The sequence below is a fragment of the Octopus sinensis genome, linkage group LG6, assembly GCF_006345805.1.
Source record: "Octopus sinensis linkage group LG6, ASM634580v1, whole genome shotgun sequence".
Lineage (NCBI taxonomy): Eukaryota > Metazoa > Mollusca > Cephalopoda > Octopoda > Octopodidae > Octopus > Octopus sinensis.
Window position 1 is genome coordinate 77,057,471 of NC_043002.1, and position 25,521 is coordinate 77,082,991.

Consider the following 25,521-nt stretch of genomic DNA (forward strand, 5'->3'; position numbering starts at 1 on the left):
CAGTAGAATAAAGGTAAAAAACGCAATTCGATACTCAATCAGATGAACATATAAACCTTATCTGTACTACATTCATATTGATTTTTCTTGTTATTATACAGGGTGTTCCAAAAGTCACTGATGGGTTTCAGTTTTTAATAACTTCCTTAACTTTACAAATAAATGCATGGTTGTCATGGCCACAGTGAAACAGCAATACTTTCACAATGACTAGCGCAGAGTTACTTTCCTCAGTATTAAGCTCCAAAAATAAGGTGATGAGCTGGTAGAAACGTTAGCACACTGGGTGAAATGCTTCTCAGTATTTTGTCTATCCTCACGTTCTGAGTTCAAATTCCACCGGGGTCAACTTTGCCTTTCATCCTTTCGGGATCAATAAATTAAGTACCAGTTACATACTAGAGTTGATCTAATTGACTGGCCCTCTCCTTCAAAATTTCTGGCCTTTGTACCTAGAGTAGAAAAGAATATTTAGTTATGTTCCTTTAAGTTTTGAGTTTATATCTTGATGCAGCCAGCTTTGCTTTTTATCTCTCTGAAGTTGAGTAAATAAATACCAAAACCTGGCATTATACAGCTGGAATGTCTTTGATCGTAAGTCTGTTTGATTAGGACTGACTTGGGGCTAACCAAAAGCTAGAACAAAGCTCCATCCTTTTGATGTATGATCACATGCAATAATAACAGTACAGACAGGCTATTTTACATTGTAACACTTGTTTTCATCTGATCATTGAAATAATGTTAAACCTAGCTGGGTTTGGCCTGTTGGGAAACTTGGTGCCTTAAGCAACTTATAAGAGCCCTTGTAAGCCAGTAAAAGAAACTATTATTATCATAAGTACCAGTTTCTGAAATGTTATCTTTGCCAAAAGCACTGCTAAGTTTATAATTGACAATAATAGTGCTGAGCCAACAAAAGAACTTCTATATGCTTTTTTGGCCAGGCAGAAATAGTGACTAAACTCCTTCAGATCACTTCGTACTGTCTTAAAGAAAGGACATGTTAGATAATATTATCTAAAATATATTGTAACTGAAAAGAAAAGGTAAAAATAGATGGAATGGTCTTGGAAGGAATGACTTTTGGTCATAGATTTGCTTGATTAAGGTTGATTTGAGGCTAATCAACAATAACAATCATAATCACAATGCAAAAGCTTTTTATTGATTTAAGAAAGGAATAAGCTTATTAAATACTAATTGGCACTTATGAAGTTACAGCTATAGATGTTACTGTCTTATATTACTCTTTCTTCTTTTGGCAGAAGGCCAGAAATTTTGAGGGGAGGAAACAAGTCAATTATATAGACATCAATACATGACTGGTATGTTATTTTATTGACCTTTGAGGGATGAAAAGCAGAATTTGAACTCATAATGTAAAGAACTGAAAGAATTTCCACTAAACATTTTGTCTGTTGTGCTAACAATTCTGCCTTCCCTAGTGTATTACTGGTACTTATTTTTAGCGATATTTTTAGATTAAAACGATAAAAGCAATCTGTGCAAGATTTGAACTCAAAACTAAGAAATAGCATGGTTATACATTATCAGACTAATTAACACTGTTTTGTAGAGGAAAAAACAAAAAAATACTTTAATATTTTCATTTACACTGTATTTCAGCTAATTGGATCTCTGGTTGTCATCAGGTCTGAAAATTTATAAATTGCATTAGCAACAACTCATTTCAGACATTTGCATTTAATCATTTATGGGAAGTAATGGTTACATATCCAAGAAGCACTGGCTGTATGCCTGAGAAGAAGTGGTTACATGTCTCAGAAAAAATGGTTACATTTTATGGGTAGTGGTGGTTACATACCTGACAAGAAGTAGTTATATGCCTGGGAAGTAGTGGCAATATATCCAGGAAGTGGTGGTTGCATGCCTTGATGTAGTGGTTACATGTCTCAGAAAGAGTAGTTAGAGGCCTGGGAAGTATTAGCTGATACAAGCAAGATATTACTTACCAAAGTTCTTTCTCTGTCAGTTGCAAAAACTCTACATCTTATCAAAACGATTTCTTAATTATAGTTCCTAGTTAATAGAAAAACAAAGTGGAATTCTTACATAAGAGACTGGCTGAAATGTAAATGGTTCTAAAGTAATGGAGTGTAATTCAACACGAGTTAATTAATAAACAGTGAGTCATTTTACACTATATTTATGAATGAAATAAGATATTGCTCATTTGATTTAATCAACAACTCATTAGATTCAATATGCTGTAATGATAAACATATTAAATCTCAATTCTTTTTTAAAACTATTACTTCTACTACAAATTTTATTATTAGTGCAAGCATGGTTTGTGTGTTTAGAAAGTGCACTTTCAGTCACATGACTTCAGAGTGGCTCCTACTGGGTGATGGTTTAAACAAGTGACTTGTGTAATAGCCTTGAGTTGAGTGATGCTTTGTAAGTGAAACTGTACAAAAAAACCTGTTGTATATGAGGAGGTACCCAATAGTTACTGGAAGCGTTCTCTGTGGGACAAGCCTGTTGTAGTTCGGTTTTCTGCTGCAAGAAGCCACTTAATGCAACCTTCAGGCATAAGTCTGTTGACCGGTGTCATACCACCACATGGTGTGTCTTTGTTTTGCAGTGCTTCTTTCTTGTTCATTGATTTTGCGATGGCTGAAATGAAAGAACAGCATGTTTCCATGAAATTCTGTATTCTGCTGGAGAAAAAGGTAGCTGAAATAGTTGTCATACTTCAAACAGCTTAGAGGGATGCTGCCATGAGCAAAACACAACTTCATGAGTGATTTTTATGCTCTAGGAATGGTCACTTGTCACTTGGAGACCAACCTCATTTAGGACAATCATTGATCTCCTGAATGAATGAAAACATCATGAATATTCATGAACTGATCTTGGAGGACCATCACTGAACAATTGACGAACTTGAAATGATTGGTGTGTCCTGGAGCTCCTGTCAACGAATGAAAAGAGTTGCAACAAAATTTGTGCTTTGCTTGCTTATGGAAGTTCAAAAGAGTCACAATAGAATGTGTGTTGGGAACTTAGAGAGCAGTTGATCTGGATTTTTTTTCAAAAGTCATCACTGGTGATGAAAACTGGTGCTATGGAATTTGCAAATGTGGAAGAGGAGAAGAAAAAAGCAACAGAGTCATTAAAGGGCATCACTTTGCAAGAGTTCCAGCACTGCTTTGAACAGTAGAAAATGCATCTGAACCGATGCATTGCTTCAAATGGAGAATACTTTGAAGGTGATAAAAGTGTAAACATGTAAAACTAAGTGAATAAAATAACATTGCAAGATTCTTGTTTCTTATAGGTACCCTCTCATATGTGTGTATTTGTCTCTGCGTGACTTCACATCACCACTGCTTAGATAACATTTCAAAAACAAAATTTCCTGTAGCTCAGTAGTTTGATGTGTGAAACACTAATAGAATAAAGTTCCTTAATAGAGAGAGAGAAAAAAAGTTGACATACAATACTGTCTCAAGAAGTCTTGTTAAACCAATATCACCATGGTAAAAGATGTTGCAAAAACGATGATGAGGATGAGCATGATGATGACAGAAACTTAGGTGAGGGATAATATCTTAGTGAAACCAACAAGGTTTCAAATCTTAGGTAGGAATTGCTTTACTTGTGGTTAGCCCTTTTGCGATCATTTTTCTCAAAGACATATACGATTTGTGTGTTCGTGTTAATTTTGGAAATAATTAAGAATTATGAAAGGATTCTATAAAGTCCCTTATTCAATGGGACATAAATTGACAGATTTTAACTCAAATATGAACACTTCACCCCACAAGGTTTTGAACTATAAACTTTGTAGTGATTCTAAGTGACTTGGTATTGAAAACATCAACATGCTTGATAGGAGCATAAACCAAAAGCTCCTGCAATAAGAAAAGGAGTTTTAATGTCTATATTTATTATTTAAATCTGGTTAGGGAGCTTGCTTCCTAGCTACATAGTTTTGGGTTCAGTCCCACTGCATGGCACTTTGGGTAGGTGTCTTTCACTATAGCCCCGAGCTGACCGGAGCTTTGTGATTGAATTCGGTAGGTGGAAGTTACTGCCGTGTGTGTATATGTGCGTGTAGGTGCTTGTGCCTCTCCGAAAGAGAGAGAGAGGGATTTCTAGTTTACAGAAAAATTTTTATAACTTCCAAAAATTGTTTTAAATTCAACAATTCAGAGATGGAGATAGAGGTAGCAATGTAAGAAACATATGATTATACCATTCATATAATTTATGAAGATCTTGCAGTTTGTCTTTTTGTTTTGTCTATTTGAAATTCAAATATTTTTGAAGGAATTTTAAAATTACACTACTCTTATCTATTCATTTTTTTTTTGTCTCTTGTAAACAGTGTTCCATCTTCTTCAGTATAAAACCTCAGCAGTTTTCATCTCCACAAAGTTTATGTTATACTTTTATGCATGATATATTCTGCTCTATTTAGATCTTCTTAGAGTAAGTTTTTCATTAGAAGCCATTCTGTTTTTGTTGATATTTTTTTCTTAAAGTACTTTTTTTTAAAGATATATATACACTTCAGTGGAGCACTGTTTTTTTTGTTGTTTTTTTTTTTATCTTAGACGTGGAACATTTATCGAGAATTTCTTTTGATGTTTATGCTTATTTTCACAGACTGTTGCTAGACGTCTGTAATTACAGGGATTCTTTTTTTTATGTTCATATTTGTTGATATTTTGATTTGGAGAGTTTTCTCAACTTCTTTCGCTGACACATTGTTGTCCTTTTGAAAAACTTCCTTTCTCTGTGTTCAAAAGCTAGATATCAAATCAAAGTATCTATTATCAGTATTTACATTTTCCCCTCTCTCATATTCTTGCGACTTCATACCTAGGAAGAAAGAAAAACACAACAAAACAAAAAACAAAACTGACAGCAACAACATAGTTATATGAATTTTATAATTGTTGTTTTTATCAGAATGGTAAAGGATTTACATATGCTACTATGTTAGACTTGTTGTTTAATGGCATTTCATTTAGTATCTCTTTATTCTGAATTCAAACACCTTTGAATATAATCAGACAAGCATCAGTAGTATAATGGGGTAATTCAATTGACTATATCCTTCTCTCCATTGAAAACTGGTCATCTGTGTAATTATAAAACAAAAGTAAACCCAAATTTGTTGTTATTGTTATTGTTATTCACACGTTGGACCTATTTATTGCTTAATGTTATATTTTGTTGCCAAGGAAGGAACAACTAAATTACAGATTTCACTATACGCTGACGTCTTTGTTTTGCTTTTGCTTTTGCTTTTTTTCTCTTTGCTAGAAAGGCAAACTTACTCTGTTACTATCTTATCTTTGCAAATGTTAAATGGATGCTAATTTGCATTAGAAAATCATAAAAGAAACACAAACTCTCAACGTATGGAAATAGAGTCAACAATGACTTTTATTTATTAGAATAAGTTTTCACACAAAATGATTCCATTAAAAAGATAAATTAAACAATTACTAATAAAATAGATAAGTATATTGGTTTATTGATTGAAATATATATGTGTGCGTGTGTGTGTGTGTATTTATGTATATATACATACATATCATATATATGTGTGTGTGTATATATATATATATATATGTATGTATATATATGTATATATATATATGTATGTATATGTATATATACATATATATACATACAAACATAGATGTGTGTGTGTATATATATATGTGTGTGTATGTATATATGTGTATGTATGTAGTATATGTATGTATGTAGGTGTGTGTAAAAAAAACACACACACACACACATATATATATATATAAATCAACATTTTAATAACTATATATAGATGTGTCAATAAATTATAGTAATATACCAATAGATAACTTTATAGCTGTCATAACAGATAAAGAAGTCGCTAACTTGGTATATAAATTCGTTGATACACAGATATCAATACATAACTTGATAAATCAAATGAAATTATTATCCAAGACTTTGTAATCCCATATAAAATGTTAAATGTTTAAACAGAATTCTCCAAAGTTTCCAAATGTTTGTGATAATTCATCATTGCAACTTGTATGATTTTTATTAAAATGCTTTTCTATTTCTTTTTCAGGTACTATTAAGTGGTGAGTATCTTCTAAATTTTACATAAATAATGGTTTTTTTCAGACATAATTTTGGTGGCTGAGTTTTGGCTTCTAAAAATACTTAGAAACAAACAGATTTTTGAGGAATTAAATGAAACTTATGGAATCTACTTCTGGAAGAGAATATCTACAACTAGTACTTATTTTCTTCCTCTTTTACCATTTTTGTTACAATATTCTACATTAATTTTGAAAATAATGAAATATTTCATAAAATAATTCTGTTATTATTAAATGGCATTTAAAATAAAACTTAACATGAAATTTTGATTGAAGGATTTAACTAAAACCATTTTAAAACTAGAAGTTTATATCATTGAACCAAGGGTAGTTGCATGCAGAGTGGTTTCAAAAGGTACCCTTTAGCATTTAAACTGGCCATAGCTAGCTAAAATATTCTACCTGTTTTATGTTCAAACTGTTAAATTCTGGCTTTTCACACCTACCACACATAGTCATTCTAAAAAATCTCAAAACTACGATGAATTCAAAACAATGTGAGTAAATAAGTATTAAATTTGACAGATTAATCTCAATGTTAAGGAACAAAAGCTGAGTTAATTTTGAGAGAATTTAAGCTTCTGAACTCCAAAGTGATTCATATTTACAAATATGTTAAACTGAGGCATGGTAGATGAGAAGTTATGATTCTAAATGCAGAATATACATTCAAACCTTATTTATGCATGATATTCTACAGGAAGTAGGCACAACATGATGAAGTAGTTAATGCTAGAAGAGTTTTCAATTATAATAACCATATGCTCCAACTATTAGAAAATATTAAAAAAAAGCAAAAATAAAATCCACTGGATGTGCGTTTGATTAGTCTCAATAACACTAAACAAATGAGACAGATATTCACATGATCGGATACTAGACTATCAAAGTTAACTTTCCAGAAAGCTTCTCAGATATTTATTATGATTTTTACCACCTCAAGACACAAAAAACGCCTATGACCTGCCATATAGATCTGTATTTATATGATTGTAATCCATTGCTTTATCTACATGTCCTCCTGGCATCCTACCTCAGTAAACCATCAAGTGGATCTTCTCTATAGGTTACCCAGACTTCTAGGAATAACAGCCAAATCACCTTCAAAATATATCCTACCATCTTAAAAATTGAGAAGTATACAGTGAATAATGTAGTTCAAAGTACAAATGCCTGAAAAAAGGCAGGATGGTCATTAGTGGAATAGCTTGATTACAGGTTGTTTTATCAGAGCTGACCTGAGAGCTAAATGACAACATCCAGTCCATATTGTTATTTCTGTGTGCATATCTTATTGTATACACTCGTGTGCATTGATATGCATAAATTAAATTAAATTAACTTTGTTAAACATGAAATAGTTTATTTCATTAAATATTATTAGATCATTAAAAACACTCTTCATCAAACTTTGAACTCAGCTATCCTTACAGTACCAAGCCAGATACTTATAGTAAGATTATTATCCTCTTAAGTGGTGGTTAATTCTATTGTTTATGATTGCCATATTTAAAAGTAGATTCAAGATGTGTGTTGGGGAGAGAAGAGATTAATGTAATTATTTTAATCAGCAGCTCCACTTTGACCATTATCCTTAATTGCTTTGCCAAATGAGAGTGAATAACATGAAGAAACAAGAAATGGACAAGAAAATGTTAAGACAGAAAGGTTTAAGGAAAATATCGTTTGAACTAATAAAATTCTCATTATCTATAGACATTGTTACCTTTTTGTGATCATATTTCTAATGAAATACACTGCCTATGTGTTTCGATTATTTAAAAAAATAAACAAGATTTAGTTGGTGTTTTGAAAATGACTTGAAAAAACATTGTTACATAAAATCTTTGATTGAAAGTTTAAATTTAGATATGAACACTTTAAACTGGGAAGTTTTCTATCATAGAAGCAGAGGTAGTCTCAGGCGGGTTGATGTCAAAAAGGTCTGCAGTAAACAACTTCTACCTCTTATGAAAGCAAAATATTTCGAAAGTCAAGAGGCATAACACAATTAGCATAAGATTTTTTTTAATTTGTAAACTCTCACAAAATTTTAATTTGGCTAATTAGAACAGAAACAACTTATTAATTTGATTAAAAGTTTAAAAGTAAATTACTCATGTTTCAGAAAATGTGCTTTTAAATTTCACAATCCGTTGCATAAAAAACATCCAGTCTGGTAGATTATATTACTTATAACACTTTAATTAAAACTTACTATAGCAATTTTATTACTACTGCTATGGTTTTCTTCTCTCCCTTTTCCTTTCTCTCATTCCTCTACATTTTGTAGATGATGAAGTTTAGAATAGGTCAGTATTGCTTCATACAGTAATATTTATGCTGGAACTAACATATTGATGGCAATACAAGTACTCCAACAAAACTATTATAAAAATTATTACCATAAATAGAATGGCTAGTTATTATGACTTTTTAATTAGGCATAAAAAAATGAATAAGGAGTGCCTAAGGTCATAATACATGTACTTGCACTAAGATATGAGCTCAAAAACCATTAACTAAAAGCCTGTTATCACAGTCACTCATCCATATTTCTTATTAATATCTTAAATGAATGCAAAGTATTTCAAATTTAGTTTAATATTTTGCCCAGAGACACAACTGCCAAAGAAAAAGAATGTTTTTCTTTCTACAGTTGCTTTTCTCACTTGTTTTCTTTGTTATTTTCTTTTCTCTCATTACCAACAAAATAAAGATATCTAACCATATTTAGCCATTTCATTTCCCTGGCAATACTCATATTCTTGGAAACTAAATCAAAACGATGTTCAACTCATCAGTATAAGAAAGTTATTGTTGATTCATCATCATCATCATCATCGTTTAACGTCTGCTTTCCATGCTAGCATGGGTTGGACGATTTGACTGAGGACTGGCAAACCAGATGGCTGCACCAGGCTCCAATCTTGATCTGGCAGAGTTTCTACAGCTGGATGCTCTTCCTAATGCCAACCACTCAGAGAGTGTAGTGGGTGCTTTTACGTGCCACCAGCATGAGGGCCAGTCAGGCGGTACTGACAACAGTCATGGATTGTGCATTATATTTAACCCTTTAACATCTACACCAGCCACAAGTGTCCTTAATTACTTATTGCATATAACCATCATAGGGAAATCATATTAACGAGTTGTTACACAAGAGTTTATACTTTCAAGTATTCCAAAAAGTTATTATATAAAATCCTTCTATTTATAAATTTTTCTATGACTGATTTAAGAAATGCAACAATGGTTGTTGTTGTTGTAGTTGTTGTTATTGCAGCAGTTGTAAATTATTTTTGTGATAGGAAATGTTGTTTATTGAAAGTTACAGTTAATCCATGAATTCCAATATGTTACAGACATCTGCAAATTTCAACTAAGAACTGCAAGTAACTAATTTACAAAGTATGATATTACACTTGCTTTTACTAGATTAATATCCACAAAACTCTATGGATTAAATTAGAGCAAATTTGTTTTTGTTATCTATCTTTCTTACCACTATGGTGTATAGTTTTAGGTCATGATTTCACAACTGAAAACAGTTGGGATTGTTGCTTTGCATGCAGCATCAACACTTGTTTTCACTGAGATGCAACTACTATCATCAACAGTGTACTAATAGTTGGAAAAGAGTTTACATTGTCATGGCAAAATCTTCTGGCTTATCAGCTCCTGTTAAACCATCCAATCCATGCCAGCAAAGGAAACAGACATTAAATAATGATGATGACAATGATGATGACGATGACAATGTTGTGATGATTTTTGTGATGATGTGGCTCCTCTCAAATTTCCAAGTCTGAACCAAAGTTTCAAGCCAAGACTATTCGGCTTCTAATCCGCAAGAACTCTTCACATGCATTCTCACATCTTCAAAATAATCCAGAGAGAGAAATTTAAAGTTTTCATCAAATAGTAATCTTATAATTTACTTTTAACCACTCTCATATTGCAATTGTTACTATTGTATATTTTTTATCCATTTGCTGACATAAACCAAGTTTCCATTTTTGAAATTACTACTTCATTCATGCCTTTCCTCTATAACTTTCTGTATCATTTCCTGTACGCTGTGGTGGTAGTAATGGTGATGGTGGTGACACCATGGCTAAATTTCATTGATGAGTGAGCATGTTGCTGCTAAGCAGTTATTTATATTTTCAACTCAATTTACAACCATTCAGAAGCCAAGGTGATTTAAATCCCAACTAGTTAAGATGTATGAATTAACGATAATCTGTTATCAATCTGTTGCTAATCCATAGTTTAGTGAGAGATTGTCTACAGTGACTGATTTCATGAAGAAACTATATACTAGACACTGAGAGAATGTTTTGCTTTTTTTAATCCTTGTAATGGTTATAGGTGGTTGTAAACACATTGTTTTTGGGCTTCAGACTGTAAATCAGTTTTATATATAGTTAATGTAAATGCTTTTGTAGATTATTTTAATTAACAGTATTTTAAAATTAATATTGTCACAACAGTAAGGCAGTGAGCTGGCAGAAACGTTAGCATGCCAGGCAAAATGCTTAGTGGTATTTCGTCTGTCTTTACAGTCTGAGTTCAAATTCCACTGAGGTTGACTTTGCCTTTTATCATTTCAGGGTCAATAATTTAAGTACCAGTTGCATACTGGAGTCGATCTAATCGACTGGCTCACATTCCCCAAAAATTTCAGGCCTTGCGACAATATTCTTTTTTACTCTAGAGTAAAAAAGAATATTGTCACAACAGTGTTGTTTGTAAATCATTCACATTCAAAATAAATGAGGAAAATGATTCAATGTTGTCCAGAAAATTATAATAATGCTGCTAATATTAAAGCTTTTGAGCTTAAACTGACTAAATTAAGTCTCTAAATGTTTCATATCTTGTCATGAATATATCATATCTGTTATGAACTTTCTATCCATTAATTGGTACTGCTAGTCATTAATTGACTAGCTTTCAGGCTGACATAGATTACTGTTAGTGTGTAGAGTATTACTTACTCTCTTTCATATCTACATCTGTAACACTTAAAATACTAAATCATATTTGATTATGCAATCGTATTTGTTTGATAAGGGATTTAACCTGCAATTATGAGATGTAACTGGAACAATTGCATCATTGCAGAGTCATGGTAGACATTTAGAAGAACACAACTGCTGTTATTTTCACGCTTGCCTTATTGGTTTCAAGGCCAGCAGTTTTGGGGGAAGGATGTAAGTCAATTACATCGACCCCGGTGTTCAACTGGTACTTATTTTATCGACCTCCAAAAGGGTGAAAGGCAAAGTCAACTTCAGCAGAATTTGAACTCAGAACATAATGACAAACGAAATACTGCTAAGCACTTTTTGCTTAGTGTGTTAAACACTCTACCAGCTTGCTGCCTTAACATATCTTTTATTAAGAATCAACTTCATTTGTTGTACATCTACAACCTAAACACTGATAGTTATCCCACTACATCTCAGATACAGATTAATGTAGTATTTAAACTCTTAGGCCTATATCTATTATGAACATCATGTACCTCCAACTAATGACACTTCACAGCTCATATATATTTTCATAATAATGAGTACATCATGACAGTTGATTGTAGCATATACCAGCTAACAAAAGAATCTTTATGTTGTCAACTGACCTATTAGAAATAGCAACCAAATCTTCCTTGAATTATATCCCACATTCTTAAAAAAAAAGAGATGGCTTTATTAGATGATATATTTTAGATACCCTTAAACTGGCATGATGGTCAAGGCTGGAAAGCCTTTGATCATAGGTTTTCACTCTCAGAACTGTTAATGGGTTAATACTTATGGGCTTATACTTAGAAGCATTCCAAAGAGTTAACTACAAATAAATTTCTCATTAATCAATTTTTTTTGTATAAGTGAGTGAAATGACAACCAGCCAATCAATACCCACCGTCTCTCTCTCTCTCTCTCTCTCTCTCTCTCTCTCTCTCTCTCTCTCTCTCTCTCTCTTACTCTATTTACACTAAGCCTGTTTCTTACAATTAAGCACCGAAACATTCAATAAATTTGATGACTAAAGTAGCTAGGCTACCCACAAACCACAACTAATATAAATATCATTCTGTTTGCTGTATCAAGTGATAAGTTGGTGGACTAAATCGTTGAATCAACATTTTCAGTGCATTGTAAATTCAAAGAACTGTAATCTATAATCTATTCAACCACTTGTGTCACATTTACATTTTAGTGGATCACTAACAAATGTTTTATCACCAGATCAATAATATAAACTGTTTGATCAGAGCATTTTTATGGTTCTTTAGGGGGAAATAGTTCAAAGACTATTGTAAACAGAGATAAATAATATTGTGTCAAAATACATTTGAAAATTGTGTGTGATGCTTTTGTTATACTAAATCCTTTAAATTTATTAAAATATGATTTCCTATAACATGTTTTGTAGGCAACAGTGTCTGTGTGTATGTGTGTGCTAGAATAAATAAGATATGTGAAATGCTGGTTAGTGAATGCTAGTCAAAATAAGTGCTTGTACACACTCATACACACGTACACACACACACACACAAACACATGCGTGCGCATGCACGCACACACACACACACACACACACACACACACACACACACACACACACATACATACTGATTTTTTAATGCTGATTTTCATAGGGTAGTAAAGACACTTTCAGTCAAGAATGTGATGTTACTGGTGCCAAGCTGTATTGGCACAAGTCCAGGCAAGGTTGTTTTTGGAAGACCAGCATACCAGCCCATGCATACCAGCCTCTCCTCTCCATGCCACCAATGTTATCCAAGGAAAAGGAAAAGACCAATACAGCTTGGCACCAGTAACATCACAACTCATTTCTACAGCTACGTGAACTGGAGCAATGTGAAATAAAATGCCTTGCTCAAGAACACAATACACAGCCCGGTCTGGGAATCAAACTCACTACCTCATGATTGTGAGCCTGACATCTAACCACTGAGCCATGCACCTTAAAGTTCATATATATTTCATTTCCATCTGCACTTGAATAATTTAGACTTTGATGACTTTTTGCAACCCAAGCAACTTGGTAAAGGCAAAACATTATTCAAGCATGTATATTATACCAAACATCCTTCGATATGTATGTTACCACCCTACATAAGAGACACTGCAACAGAACTTTTCAAATAATTAAGCAACTAAAAATCTAAAGCTGCTTAACTTTTGATTGGATAAAAATCTGAAATCCAAGGTAATTGATGATGATTAACATTGGCACAATTATTCTTTAGAAGTTGCTGTGAGACTTGAAGAATCTACCATTTTTTAATGTTACCCTTCATTTAAGAGATAGGAAAAGAAAAAGGAGGTGATGGTGTTAGTTTGGTAGTTTCCACATAAGAAGCACCCGTGCCAGTGTTGTGTATAAAGCACCCATGGAAGTGCTGCATAAAAAGCACCCAGTACACTCTGTAAAGTGATTGGCATTATGAAGGACCTCTAGCCATAAAAACCATGCAAAAACAGACAGCTGGTGCCAGCTCCTGACAAACCGGCTAAACCATGCCAGCAGATGTTAAATGATGATGATGAGGATGATGATGATGATGAGCCTGGAAGAAAGGGAAATTCCCATATCTTTCATAAGTTCTCCAAGACTGGTGAGAATGATGTCATTAATGTTCTGATTAAACTGTTGCATGTTGACAGTCATAGAAAAATTACTAGCCAGGAGAGAATTTTAGAATCTAGAGGATCAACATCCTGAGTAGGAAGGTTAGAGTGGGTGCCAGGATGGGGTTGGACACAATATAGGTAGACAATGAGAGGACGGACAGATGAGTCAAGAGTGCTTGAGGAGAAGTGAAATGAGATCAGCCAGCTCCAAACAGCAGGGGGCCATTCTAACAGTGGTAGAAAAGTAGAGAGAGGAAACAGCATGTTTGTGTATTAGAAGCTGGAGTGTGTCCATTGAGTATGTACATTAGTGAGTCAACTTAACATCAATCCTTGATTCTTTCAGTCAACCTATCCAAGTTAGGCATTCCTACAATCATATCACAATCACACCTTCGTTGCTGTTGCTGTTCCTGATGTTCTGAATATGGTCAAACATATCCACCCAGATGTAAGAATTTAGTTTATTGCAGGTATTACCTGGCTTCTCTAATGCTAGTGTAGGCAAGTAAAAAGAGAAATACCAACCAAACCTTCCACAAATTATTCAATCTTCAAAAAAGACTGACTTATAAAACAATGTAGTCAAGAATACACTAAAATCCAGAATTTGAGGAAAATTACTATTTACTGGCCACTAATCAAAGCAACATTACCGTTTTTGTTCACTCTTCCTGACTCTCAGACAAAGAGTCAGAGACCAAAACATTAAGTACTTCACTCCTCATGGCAGTTGACCTTATTAAGCTCTTCTAGGTATTCTCCTATCGATTTTGATAATTTGATGACAAATCTTATTTTGGAATTACTTTTAGTATTTGTTCCTATTTGTTGAAACACATTGATGTTTGAATCAACTAAAGAATATAATTTGTTTTTAGTTTTTTATAGAAAAAAATAGACAAAATAAATTTAGGAAACATAAAGAAAAGATTACACATCTCTTAATGTCTCTCCCACTCTTTTTTTTTTCTTTTTTTACACACACCCATGCAATTTCCTTAAATATATTTCAGAAACTTCTGTGTATGTTAGATGTGCAGACAGATGTGTGAATATTTCCCTGTACCCATGAGAGAATAGCAGTCTGGGAAGAAGTGTAAAGAAATCCTATCCCCCAAAATTGCATACCAAACTCACAGCTGTCAGCCGCAGTATTTTAGCAATGAAGGAAATTCTTCCTATCTTATAAAACCCATTTTAAGCAGTAAAATCCCAGCAAGTAGACATTCTTCAGAGTAGTTTTGTTTGATAATTTTTATTTGTCAAGGAGTGGTTCCAGTATTTAATTGACTTAGTGCCACAGAAAGCACTGATTAAAATTGCAATAGTAATATGTAAAATTGTAATGTTACTAATCTGGTTTTATCTTGGGATAATCTCAGGAGAAATTATCAATTATATCAATAGTGTTTATCTTTTGAAACAGGATATAACAGCCATAAAGGATAACTTTTTAATTTTAGTTTAAGTGAAAGTTTTTTATTCTTTCTCTTCAATTAAATTTACATGAAGGAAACGAACCCAGGATATTGACATATACGATAATGTTCTCCAAACCTTTTCAACCTATCATGCCATTTTTAGTGCAGATATTTCATGACACACACATACATAAAGTTAGTCAAAAATAGTACGGTGAAAATTACATTTTAAGAAATTGTTTTATTTAAATATTTATTGTTTAACTAAAAATATAATTGTACAAAATTATCTAAAATTATTTGAATGATGAGACTAATTATTCTACATCCAGCTGAATATTGGTTTCAAATTTCGGCACAAGGCAAGCAACTTGGGGGAGGAGGTAACTCGATTACATCGAGCCCAGTACTTGACTGGTACTTATGTTATTGTCCCCAAAAGGTAACATCAACCTTGGCAAAATTTGAACTCAGAAGATAAAGACAGACAAATTGCTGCTAAGCATTTTGAAGCATTTTGTCCAGTGTGCTTACAATTCTACCACCTCATTGCCTTCATCCAGCAGAATAATAGAAAGCCATTCTTAATTGTTCCATTTTATTGTTTATAATTGGCTTCTCTTTTTTGTTGACATGCTTGTAAGGATGTTAAATCCACATGCATCTAAATATGATAACTAAAATACAGTTCAGAATGTCTTTCATAGTAGCCCATAATTCAGGATAAGATATTTCTAATTTGACAGGCAACCAGAAATGATGGTTCCTATTCTTAAATTTGAGCTTCAGTTTATCACTGGGTTTTAATTTATTCAACTCTTCTTGTAAGTTGTGTTATTGTTTCCTGAACACTTAGAAACAAGTCTAAGATGCCGACTGGAAACTTGATAAAAGAGAATAACTTGTTCTGATTTGAACACAGCTTCCCTATGAAGGTCCTCACTTCAAATCAAAGTCCATATAAAATGCTTCAGAATGATGATAATAGAACTGAACGTCATCATTATGTATTTCTGATTTTTCTTTAGGTACAGAAGGGATCAGAAACTGGTAACATTCTCCTTGCCCCAAGGTGTATTTGAACAGAATAAGTTTTGAAGCACAAGCATAAATACAACTCTAATTTTAATCAAGCCGAGTTCATCTCCATACAGTTGAGAATTCATTTAATTAAACTTAAAAAATAAATCCTACATATAAACTATGTCATTTTAAATTATTCCGAGTGGTCTCACATGAAAACATGTTTTCAAAGATTTCCAAAACTCTCTTTAAAAGGCTATAAAAATAAGTCAGTCATCCTTTGACAACTAGCTAACATCAATATGGAATATCAAGCAAATAAAATCCTTATTGTTTCGTTTGCACAACTGTTTGAATAATTTGTCCTTGTAAGAATTATTTTTGATCCTTTTTAATTGTCAATGATGTATTGCAATGAGCAATGTAAATGGTCACTAAAGGATTTTTTATGACTTAATATTTTTACTTGTCACGGAATCATTTAATGTACCACTAATAAATTCAACATTAACTTTATTAATTATGTAATCGATACATGGTGGCAGCCCTCCATAAACTAATTTCTAGAAATAGTGAGTATTATAAAAATTCTTTCACAGGGAATATTGGTTTCAAATTTTGGTACAAGGCCAGCAATTTCAAAGGACTTGGCTAGTTGTTTACACTGGCCCCATTGTTCAAATGGTACTTTTTCTTTTCAATCCCGAAAGGATGAAACACAAAGCCGAACTTGATGGAATTTGAACTCAAAATGTAAAGATAGATGAAATGCCACTAAGCATTTTGTCCAGCATTCTTACAATTCTGCCAGCTCGCCATCTTTCTTTCGCAAGAAACAGCAACTTTCCTTTTATTGAATGGCAAATGGCAAGTAATAACTCTTGAGTTATTTCTCCTTCTTTTATAGCCCAAATATAAGCTAACAGCAAGACTTCAATCCCTTCATTTATTTGTAAAGAAAATCATGCAGTTCTCAAAAAGTTCCATCATGTATCTTGCATATTCTTATTTGTTTCATCAATTTATCGTATTATTGCTAAATGGAATTTTATAGATTATGTCAGATGCTGACTCATGCAACATGCTATATAGAACTTCTCTAAGAGCTAGAAGAATCAATCCTCTGCCAATAGTATATGGCTTTCTGGATTTAGCAATCAGTAAAGAAATTTTGTGAAAAGCATATAAAGCATCATTTTTTATTTCGATGCAGGAGAAAAATACTTGACAACATCAGTTGTTTGCAAAATTGATCTGGAAGCGCTTTAAAAAAAGACAAATCTTTATCTGTCTTAGCACAAATTCTTTTCAAGTGCTCTTCTTATCTTGAAGGTTTCACGCATTCATTCGAAAATGCTTTTTCTCAAATCAGGCACATTAGTAACAGCATGTTTGTAGGTGATGGAATAAAGCCATATCTTACATATTCAATAATGTATTGTCAACATTTCTTCTTCGGTTCTGCCATAGCAATATCTATAAAATAATATATACATGTGTATGTGTGTGTGTGTGTGTGTGTGTGTGTGTGCGTGCGTATGTGTGTGTATGTCATTATCTTTTTTTTAATATTATTCATTATAGAGCAGTGAGCTGGCAGAATTGTTACTGTGCGAGGAAAATACTTAACAGCATTTCTTCCAACTTTACATCCTTCGTTCAAATGCCACTGGGGTTGACTTTGCTTTTCACCCTTTTGGGGTTGATAAAATGAGTACCAGTTGAGTACAGGGGTCTATCTAACCAACTTACTCTCTTATCAAAAATTACTGGCCTTATTCCAGAATTTAAAACCAATATTGTTCATTATAAGCTAGCAGAACCATTACCACACCAGAAAAAATTGCTTCCTGGTATTTCTTCTGATTTTATGTTCTGAGTTCAAATTCTGCCAACATCAAGTTTACCTTTCACCCCCTCAGTTCAGTAAAATAAGTACCAGCTGAGCACTGGAATCGATGTAATTAACTTGCCAAACCCCATCCCGCTACCTGAAATTGCTGGCCCTGTGCCAAAATTTGAAAGTAATATTATTCATTATGGATATGACTTGGTAATATTAAAGCATTAGACAAAGTACTTTGCAGTATTTGTATTGACTCTACATAATTCAAATCCTGATGAAGCCAACTTTATTTTTTATTTTCCTAGGATTGATAAGATAAAGAACCAGTCAAATGTCAAAATCAATTAATCATCTATGCTCCTCCCTCAAATTTGAGACATTATGCCAATAATAGAAATTATATTTCTCATTAAATAAGATGATGCTTTCTCATTGTGCTTAATGCAGGTGACAGTATTACAATCAAATACTAATACATATTCTTTGCCTGTTGCCCATTGCTCTGCTCATGATCTTTTACACTCTTCACTTTTCTTTTCTATGTCCTCTACTGCTCCCTTACCTCTCACTACAACTGTTAAATCTTCCAGCTTCTCTAAGGGTAGGGTAGCACCCACTTTATGAATCAGTGATAGAAAAGTTATTAAAAACCAGTAACTAACAGCTTAGAGTCCATTCATAGTGAATGTTCATGATTCTACATTATAAAATTTATAAATAAAAACAAAACAACAAAAATTAAATATAGTCTCAAAGAATCAATACAGAAATCAATAAACGAGCGTTTTAGCAAAAAATTAAATTTCCTTTATTGATATAAAAAGGATAAGCAAGATCAATAGTTTCTATTGGGCACTTAAGGATGAAACATTCAAAAGGTTAAACAATGCAAGAATGGTTAAGGTTGAGTCTATTGTAAACAAATATAATAGCCATATATATATATATATATATATACACACACATTTATATAAGAACATATTTCCTTCAAAGCAAACAAAGCATTGTATTAACAATCTCAATGAAATTGAACCAATCAAAGGTGGTTTGTTCTATGTGGTCACTCAACTTGCTGGAAATAACAGTGAAATCATGCTCAAATTACTCCCTACTGTTTCAAATAACACATTTCACAATGTAGTTTTGACCATAGGTCAGAATTGACCAAGGGCTAATCAAAAATAAAAATAGTAAACATCTCCTGTGCATTAAAAGATACATAGTATTTGGCTATTTATCCTGAAAACAAAATTTTAAAGGATTTCTTATTGCTATAAACATTTTAAATGTCATAAAGTTTATCTACAGAAAAAAACAACTGAACTTCAATAACTTTTGGAGTGATTACTTTAGTCTAATTATAAATCTTCAGTTTCAAATTACTTTAAGTATTTAATATAAATTATATTTCTAAAATTACTGAAATGTCATACAAGTTCATTACTTTATTTAATCCTTTTTAATACCAGCCTACATAAGATCGGCTCCGGTTTTATTCAAATTCCCTATGTTAAATTGATATTAATCAAAACCTCCCTTCAAAATTTCAGGTTAGTTTATGTTCCAAACACCAGATTAATAAGGACAAAATTATTTTAGTGAACTCTTCATTATTTTCAAAATCGACTGAAGCAAATATAACATTTTTCAACAGAAATGTGGTAAAAAAGAAGAGGGGTAGATAAGGTTGATAATGGTATGGTCTGTACTGTACTAAATATTTTACTACATCCAAAGTTTAATATCACACTTTACTGAGTTCAATTTCTGCTGCGATCTTATGTCTTTCGTGCTTCCAGGGTTGGGAGTGATAATACAAACACTAGTAAGATAGTGGAATTAAATATATCAGCTATATATATTCTTTCTTTGTAAAAACTCTCCTATGCCTTGCTAGAATAAAAATCATTGTAAATATTCTCTTTGCCTCTGTTTCACAAAATATTTTTACAGTCATTTCTTCTATAAAAACAGCGAGAAAACTATTTTTACAGCTGGGTGGACCTCTTAAAAAATGTGACCTCAACTGTAACTGTTACTCAACTTGACAAGAAATAGCTGCCAAATTACCTCCAAATCACGTTCTGCTTTCTTAAAAAACTAAAGGTAGATTGGATAATGTACATTATACCTTTTCTGCGGCCATGCTTGAGCACTGCCTTCAGTCAAGCAAATTGAACCCTGGACTTATTCTTTGTAAGCCTAGTACTTATTCTATTAGTCTCTTTTTGCCGAACTGCTATGTTACAGGGACATAAACACACCAGCATCGGTTGTCAAGCAATGTTAGAGGGACAAGCACAGACACACAAATATATACACACATATATACATATATATGATGGGCTTCTTTCAGTTTCCGTCTACCAAATCCACTCACAAGGCTTTGGTCAGCCCGAGTCTATGGTAGAAGACACTTGCCCAAGGTGCCATGCAGTGGGTCTGAACCCAGAACCATGTGGTTGGTAAGCAAGCTACTTACCACACAGCCACTCCTACAAAAAAAAAAAGACAGGATGCTTATTACTTTTAATCGTTGGATTGCTTAATCAGGGCTGACAAAGAACTAAACAATAGCAACTATGAAGACTGTGGGGTGAGTTTGATTCCACTGTTCACTACCTTGGACAAGTTTCTTCTATTGTAGCCTTACATTGACTTGTACCCCTTTTATATAGGATTTAACACTAGGTGAGCGTGCAGAAGTCCATTGCATGTGTGTGTGTGTGTGTGTGTGTGTGTGGTGTGTGTGTGTGTGTGTGTGTGTGTGTACATGCATACATATGTACATACATAGTATAAAAAAGACATACAAAGATGATGTAGAAAAAAACACAGAGTGAATTATGTTGATGCTCAGGAAAATTGAAGGAAGTCTTGACTGTTTCAAGCATGCACTCTTCTATGGAAAGGCTAGATGAGAAGAGAAAAAAATAGAGAGAAAGGAACAAATATGTTTCAATTAAATGGTCACCACATGTTGAAAATATATATAGTTTTTGAAACAGTATTTATCTCTTGACACACTGCAATCTTCTGGTGAGAAGGTCACAGTAGAAGGGAATTCAAATCACACGGATAAATGATTAGTTTCAATAAACCATATGCTCTACAAAATGTATTGAGCCATCCTCTCTCTTATGTTCAACACAATTCAGCATTTGTATACACACACACACACACACACAAACACAAACATACTCATACACATTAATGTGTGTGAGTGTTTATATCTTTCATCATTGTATATTGGTGGAGGATGCAAGCATATATGAGGCACGGGAGTTCTTTATATGAAATCTATAGCATTGTGTTATTAATGCTCACTTGTCACTCTTGCTGTCAGAAACACTGTGAACCAGGGCTTGGTTCACTGGAAATGTAATCAATGATGTCACTGTTCACAAATTACTGTATTAAATGAATCAAAAACTCATTATTCTATCATTGCATACTTTCCCCACTATGTCCTTAAAATCTGTTTTACATCACTGGGTTTTGCAAACATAGGCATTTGCTTAGGTTTTAGTGGAGAGGAGCTGGCACTTCTCCTGCAGTTAGGTTGCGTGAGGCGCACATTGTAATGGTGTGAATTATCTGGGATCATACAACCACACAGTCACACGACAATGTAACCAATAGCAAAACATCACAAACATCTCATCATCAAGCTTTTGTTTATTGGAGAAAAAATAACAATAACAAACAGAATTTAAATTCTCATAAAGAAAGTTATGTTAATTATTTATTCATTGCTATTTTTATCAATAAATTATTGGTTTTTCACATTCTTAAATTTCCATTCTTGTTATAATTGAATATTATAAGATCAGTAAGTAGGAGAGGAAAAGAAAATAAGTCTCTCTTACGTGAGAAAAGATCACTATGGTTCCTTAGTTTGATTTTTGTAAAATATATAATACCAGCTTTTCAGTTATAAACTCCATAATTTTTCTATTGGCTGTTAAACAAAACAAAATATTGTGATTGCTATTATTATTTCAGACTCACTTTACACTCTTTTTATATTTTGGTAATATTTTAAATATTTGAGAAACATCAAAAATGTTTATTCGTTTTATTTATTCGTTTTATTTAATTTAATTTATTTATTAAAACAAAAACTCATTTTCAATTGTTTATAACAAATCTCTTTATATTAAATTGACTGGATTAGTTTATGTATATTATCTTTTTTTATGTATTTAGTTTTCCTGTAGCTTATATATGAAATTATTATTTTTTTAAATAGGATTAATTTCATCTTTTTTTATAATAGTCTTTTTTTTATATTTATGATTTGTAATTTTTTGTTAACCATTTAAATGCCTCACTATTATTCTTTTGTTAATATTAATTCCACTTGGAAAAACATAATGATCTTGTTTTTATTATTCCCTTTAATATAAAAACAATCTTATGTTAACGTTGAGTGTTTCTTTTCTCTTTTTTTATATTTTATACTAAACTTTTTTGGTTCTTAGTCTTCATAGCTATTTTCTAATACAATATTTTACAACAGTAACAATAGCAACTGCAGAAGTGTTCCTCCTCTGACAAACTAATCGAAGAGAAATAACATACACAAACATCCAGCCAGCCAACCATTCAGCCAGCCAGCCATAGAAACATTCAAATATGCACACACATTAATTCCCATTTCACAGCAAGCACATGCCTTAATAATGTGTGTGCACATGCTGTTTGATTTGACTCTCAACATGTTGCAGAATATAAAATATATTATTAGCTTAATTTAGGATATCAAGCATTTTGCTACAAGGATGTGCAGCAAATATCATTATTAAAACATTTTAAACTTGAGTGAACTAATCTACAAAATGTCTGCCAGCAGAAAGGTAAAATACCATTTACTGCCAAAAAATTTTTTTTAAATGCTAAAATGGTGAGAAAATAATGAGCTAATGTCTGTCTGCCTCATTCTCAAGTCTTTCTCTCTCAAGTCTCTCTCTTTCAAGTCTCTCTCTCTCTCTCTCTCTCTCTTTCTCTCTTTCTCTCTCTCTCGCTCTCTCTTATATGGATGTATGGTGGATTCTTCTGTTGTAAATGACAGATGAGTTCTTAGCCAGAATTCAACCATATTGGACTGCCAATTTACTGAATTACCCATGCAGATGATATGTTTGCAATTATCAAATATCTGAGCAGTACTTTAGCTCAATCTTTCCATCAAATCGACATTACTTGGACAGGGGCACATTGTGCCACATGTTATATGTCACAGCGATCATAGACCATATTGAGAATATTAGGCTTGTTCTATCTTACTGGTCTATACTCATAAAAAGTATGGTGTCATTTCCAATGGACCATTCTGGGTACAAAATGGGGTGGAATACCCACGATGATCTGTGAAGATGTTTACTCAAGTACCAATGAAGAACCCTCATACCTCTGTGCGTGTGTGTGTGCATGCATGCGGGCGTGCATGTGTACATGCATGCATGTGAATTTCAGCAGTTGAAACCATGTCAGAACAGACTAAGGAACATGATGCAGTCCTCTAACAAGTCAAATTCTATCAAGCCATTTCACCCATGCCAGCATGGAAGATGGACATAAACGATGATGATGATAATGATGATGGTCATGATATATATTCAGCAGCAACACCGTTGTTGGTTTAACATCCACTTTTCCATGCTTTCATAGATCAGATAGAATCTAGTGAGGCAGATGTCCTAAGATTGGATGCTCTTCCTGTCATCAAGCCTTAACTGTTTCCAAACAAAGTAATATTTCCCTATGGCAGACATCTTTCCATGGCAGTTTGGACAATGTTTGTATGACAGTGACACTTTTTCTTTTACTCTTTTCCTCTTTTACTTGTTTCAGTCATTTGACTGTGGCCATGCTGGAGCAATGCCATTAGTCACTATGATCTTGATCACCTATGCACATAGAAACTTGGTGGCAGGTTCTATGAGTCCAAGAACTCAAGACAGTAATGTTCAGGAGGTGATGGTGATGATGATGATGATGAGGAGGAGGAAAGACTGAGTTGACCTCTTTGATAACTGAAATCAGAATATAAAGAACTGGAACAGTTCCTATACAACATTTTTCCAATGCTGAAACGATACTGCCAATTAACCAACATACTAGCTTACTTGAATGTGTGTGCACATTTGTGTGTGTGTGTGTGTGTGTGTGTGTGTGTGTGTGTGTGTGTGTGTGTGTGTGTGCGCGTGTATGTGTGCGTGTGCATGTGTAGTGGTGATGTTAGGAAAGAGGAAATGATGGTATAGAAGAAAGGAATAGTGGCATTGGATGAATGAGTGCAAAGATAGTGGATTAAGACTCTTTTGTTTAAAAGTACAATAGAAAATTAGAAAGAGAGAGAGAGAGAGAGAAACTGATAAATGTACAAGAAAAATGCTGAAAAATATGGAAAACATAGAAATATTACTTGAAAGATTTGGTGTATAGGAAAAAGGAAAAGAATATGAACTGAAAAAGTAGGAGAGGAGGAGTAGGGCAAAAGAGGAAGAGGAAATTAACTGAAAAGAGAGGGAGAGAGAGAGTGTGTGTGTGAGAGAGAGGGAGAGAGTGTGTGTGTGAGAGAGCGAGAGAGAGAGAGAAAGAGAGAAACACACAAACACACATATATATATATGTGCATGAACATACATACATAAGGTGAACAGGATAAAGATGAACTAATAGACTAGGTAGAAGCATGAAAAGCAGGCAATACAGAGGAAGTGGGAGAGGGGAGTTAGAAAGAGAGCAGGAGGTAAGACAGAAGAGACAAGAATAAGCAAAAGAAAACAAAAAAAAAGGAGGTACTAAGAAATAAATAAAATAAAGTTAGGGTGTTGGTGAAAGGAGGATAAATAAAAAATTAAAATATAAATTAGATAAGGAAAAATCCATATTTAAGAAAAAAATCAAAATAACAAAACAAAAACAAGGCACATGCAAATAAACATGTTTTAAATGATTGTTTTGAATCAATATCTGGAGAACATCATCAAATTTACAGTTTGCCAATGCTGTGATTGGAGGAAAGATTGACTAGGATAAGATAGATATCACAGTTTGTCAGCAGAAAGTAGCAAACGCTCCGGATGTAGGCATATAGATACAATCAATAAGGGTGCACTTTGAAAGTAATGAGTGAAAAATTATGACAAAACAAACAAAAAGGATGTACATACATGCATACGTGGTAAGTAGATTGCTTACCAACCACATAGTTCTGGGTTCAGTCCCACTGTGTGACACCTTGGGCAAGTGTCTTCTACTATAGCCTCAGACCGACCATAGCCTTGTGAGTGGATTTGGTAGACTGAAACTGAAAGTAGCTCATTGTATATGTGTATATGTATATATGTGTGTGTGTGTGTGTGTGTGTGTGTGTGTGTGTCTGTGTTTGTCCCCCCCAACATCTCTTGACA

The 25,521-nt window shown here is 33.2% G+C and overlaps 1 protein-coding gene across 5 annotated transcripts in view; it reads left to right on the forward strand.

Annotated features, from left to right (window-relative positions):
* Positions 1–25,521, forward strand: part of LOC115213367 (disks large-associated protein 1) — a 443,386-nt gene that overhangs the window by 120,650 nt on the left and 297,215 nt on the right. For all 5 annotated transcript variants that reach the window (XM_029782310.2, XM_029782311.2, XM_029782309.2 and 2 more), the window contains one exon: positions 6,104–6,116. The gene's annotated coding sequence lies outside the window, so the exon portion shown is untranslated. The remainder of the gene's footprint in view (positions 1–6,103; positions 6,117–25,521) is intronic.